Genomic DNA, 4,249 nt, shown 5'->3' with positions numbered 1-4,249 from the left:
CAGCAGTGCTACGATGTGAAAATTAAACTGTTGCTACCTTACCATTCAGAAACTCCACAAAAGCCTTCAAGAAGAGTAAAATCCAGAAGAGTAGGTTAAATGTGATGTCGAGGTCCAACATCAAGGCTTGACTGGTACATGATCTTTTTTGTGATTTAGTAAATGAAGTGCTTGCTCCAGATGAATGTGCTACTCCATCTTGATTGTTATGGACAACGCTCCTGACCATTCTCCAAGACCACCTCCTTGTAGAATTTCATTTCACCAAGATCCAATTTATGCCTCCCAAAACCACTCTGTTACTCCAGCCTATGGATCAGGAGATTATTTCTAACTTTAAGGAGCCATACACTACAGCACTCTTTGAGCATTCGTTTGCGTTGACTTAAGCTACCAATGTCACACTCAGAGAGTTTTGGAAATATCACTTCAACATCACTGCCTGTGTCAAGGTAATCGAAAAGGCATGGAAAGGAGTTACCATGAGAATTTGCACTTCCGCTTGGAAGAAGCTTTGGACGGAGTGCATTGTCAAATGTGACTCTGAGGCATTTGAGTCAGTGCCTGTGGAGGCTGTAGTCCACAGGATTGTCTTTGGCCAAGAGTGTGGGGCTGGAAGTGGATAACAATGATATAGATGAAATTGTGGAAGATCACAGCCAAGCAATGAACACCATAGAGCTTACGGAATTGCACTGCGTTTCACAGCAGGAAATTGTGGAGAGTAGTTCTTCGGAGGAGGAGGGGAAGGTGGCACTAACAGCAAAGGAGCCATCTTCTGGCCCAATAAGAGAAATGCTGAAGGCATTTGAATTGGTTGCATCATACAGTGAAAATTATCATCCCAATAACGCAGTGGCTACGCATGCTACAAATTTACTTGACAATAATGCTGTGTCGCATTTTTGCCAAGTGTTGAGTGTTGGCAGAAACAAACAACTATCGACAGCTTCCTAGTACAAAAGAATTAGTTATGTATTGTGAATAATAAGGTACATAATACTGTAGGTTATGTACAATTTTCTTTGAATAAATGGCACTAACAAGATAAAACTTTTAGTACTTTTCCTGCATGGAATGCATTATCGTATTTTACATTAATTAATATGGGATAAATTGTTTCGCTTAAGGAGTGTTTCGCACAACGAGGAAGACGGTGGAACGATTTATGCTTGCTATGCGAGGTTCCACTGTATTAGACAATAACTACAGCTAGGCAGTATAACAAGACAAGCCACATCTAGATCTACCACTGATGTCTCTCACACTCCTTGACGAGTGGTAGTACATCCTGCACTTCCTGCAGAGGACTCAGTGTATACAGGAGATGGTAGTACTTGAGGTAGCTCTCGTACACGTCTCTCGGTAGCCCTTACAATCGTTTGACATATCAGCTGCCTACAAACACCTACGAACACCAACTAACTCATTTCATATCTGAAAACAGCAATCCCAGTTAGGCTGCATTGTGGCTGGTGCAATATTTTAAAATGCAGTAAACAAACAATTTTTTATCCAACCTTGCTCATTCTGTCTCGATTTCTGGATTTGTTATGCTACGGTCCTACTAGTTTCCTTTAGGAACTGAAGCGGCAAGCATGAACAACAAAGACAGAAATGTAAGCCTACTGGAAAAAGCGTAACAACCACAGGTTCCTTGTGATAAACAATTATCCAACGTGAAATTCTTGTAAATCAACTAAGACGAGGAAATACAAATATCGGGATAAGTCCTCACGGAAAGAATTTCTCGAAGCATAACTGGCTTACCCGCAACGCAGATCACAGTGTTTATGCAAAAACTGTATGTACACCGCAATTAGGAATGTGAAATCAATCCGATAAACATATGTTGCATAACATGTCGGTCGGGAAAGTATTTGCAGTTCATACAAATGTATCAACTTTATTGCACTTCGCGTCATGAACTGATGGCGTAGTTGGAATACATACGTAAAACATTTTTAAATTAAATACATGAAATTTATTATTGACAGCAAGTACAAAGCCTGGGAACTATCACACATGGGCGGATTAAAGGGGGGGGGGCAAGCCCCCTCTTAGCGTTGAAACTAAATTAAAATCAAATGGCAATTTTTGTAATCTGTGCCAAGTTAAGCACGTGAATTTAATCTTGGCCAGTGGATTTAGTCATTTAATTCAGTATTCCCCAAGCCATCTTACATTGTGTGCCCGAGAGAATGTACTACTTGTACCAGTGACTTGTGCTCCCCCTCCTGTTCGTATATCAGAGTCTCCCAATCTGCCACAGCAGCATGCTTTACACTTATAATTTTCAAAATATGGTTCGATTCCCGGCGGGTCAGGGATTTTTCCTGCCTCGAGATGACTGGGTGTTGTTGTGTCGTCTTCATCATCATCATCAACATCATCATTCATCCCCATTACGGTTGGAGGAAGGCAATGGCAAACCACCTCCACTAGGAACTTGCCTAGTACGGCAGTGCGGGACTCCCGCATCATTCCCCTACGCTCCGTCACGGAGTATGGGACTTCATCATCATCATCATCATCATCATCATCATCATCATCATCATCATGCGTATATATATTTATGAACTAAATTGGAAAAAGTATAACTGTCAACAAATTAAGAACTACAGTTTTAATTTTAGTTTATTTGCTTTTAATTTGCTTATCAACTCGGTGGTAAGAAATACCTTATGAGCTTGTTGCTATTGTGTTAACAATTATGTAAAAGAAGTTACTCCGAAAAAGGTTGTGGACGCTACACATTTCAAGAAATTTCAAAAGTTTTTTCTCTAAAATAAAACATATTTTTGCAATAGTTTGATATTTTAAGTAACAAAACAGCTTAAAACAGTAGCTTTTGAAGTTTGTTTTCCTTAACTTACAAGGAGAGACTCCCTGGGTCTTCTTTCTCTTCTAGGCAACCGCCCCCACCCATAAACCTTCATTAATACGCCCCTTCTATCACAGTCTAATAGATACTACGGCTGGGCAAACGATACTCGCAATCGAACGGGATCGATATCCCACAACAATGAAGTATGACTCTGCATAAATTTACAATTTCGTGAAACAGTGCAGAAAACCACCAAATCCTACCACTGCACAAACTCCTATTCTGTTTGTATTTATTTACAGTACGAGGTCTCATACAGTATGTGTGTACGTATATGTAAACATTTATACCTATTTTTAAGCAAAGGTAGCAGACAAAGTTGAAAATATTGTCCTCCAAAAGAATATTGCTTGAGTGAGCCCACCATAATATTTTATTTCATTATGAGAGGCGGTAATGATTAGCCCGGTAACTTGAAAGTGAGTAGTTCAATTCCCGGTCACATGTTAGAACAACAGATAAAAGCTGTACCAGATATTAATGAGTTTGAAAACAATATGGCAACATTCAAATGAAAAATTAAGACAAATAACCAAGAACTAAATACCGAACAAACGAAATGTATTGAAGTGGCTGTAATTTTTATTGCGACAATAAATTACAACGGATGACCCATCTTGCAAATAGTACTTAAGATCCCACTAGATCGCGGGACGAACGAACGCTCGACAATTAACACAATTTATTAGTTGCCGTTGTTACGCGTGATCTGCATCCTAGAAGATATTTCAGTTCGTGTTTCACAGATATTTTAATTGTTAAAGCCGTTAAAGCCCACAGTGCATTGAAGGCGCCAAGGTGTGTCATTTATCATAACGCCAACCAGCATACAAATTGCATATTTGAATTGTACTTGCGGCTCAGCATAAGCTGAGCACTGAGAAAAATTAGTTATAGACTCATTTAATGCTCCCCTCCACGGAAATCTTTAGTAAAAGGCGAAAGATTTATTCGTCTTGAAGGGAAGCCAGAGTAACGCGAAGTTACACTTCTGCGTTATTTATGATTTTTTATCGTATCCTTTTCAACAAGAACACATAGCTTAAGTTCAATTTATGGACAAATCTCACTATTAAGTAAGTATTAATTGTAATTGTACAGAAAAATACATTATATTTAAGAGATACGAACACATGTGATTACACCCAGGAGCTTTTTTCATGAATCAGAACCATTTCTCGTCTCGCTAAGGTGTTTGCTACCCATTCAATACTTTCACCACAGAGGCAAGAGATGGCAGCACCAACTGTGGCGCGTATTATGTAAGAACAGTAAGTCAGTTGACCCTGCGTGCGATCGGCGTGGTGGAGAACGATCCTCCCCCTTCTCTCTCCCTTGTGCCATGCGGCGGATAAACTGTGT

The 4,249-nt window shown here is 39.7% G+C and overlaps 1 non-coding gene across 1 annotated transcript; it reads right to left on the bottom strand.

The window, feature by feature from the left end:
• Positions 1 to 3,744: 3,744 nt before the first annotated feature.
• Positions 3,745 to 3,863, bottom strand: LOC126178582 (U5 spliceosomal RNA). The gene has a single exon (XR_007536467.1). It is a non-coding gene; the product is annotated as a U5 spliceosomal RNA (small nuclear RNA).
• Positions 3,864 to 4,249: the final 386 nt, after the last annotated feature.

The sequence above is a fragment of the Schistocerca cancellata genome, chromosome 3, assembly GCF_023864275.1.
Source record: "Schistocerca cancellata isolate TAMUIC-IGC-003103 chromosome 3, iqSchCanc2.1, whole genome shotgun sequence".
In the NCBI taxonomy this organism is placed as follows: domain Eukaryota; kingdom Metazoa; phylum Arthropoda; class Insecta; order Orthoptera; family Acrididae; genus Schistocerca; species Schistocerca cancellata.
This window is presented reverse-complemented; position numbering and strand designations above follow the sequence as displayed.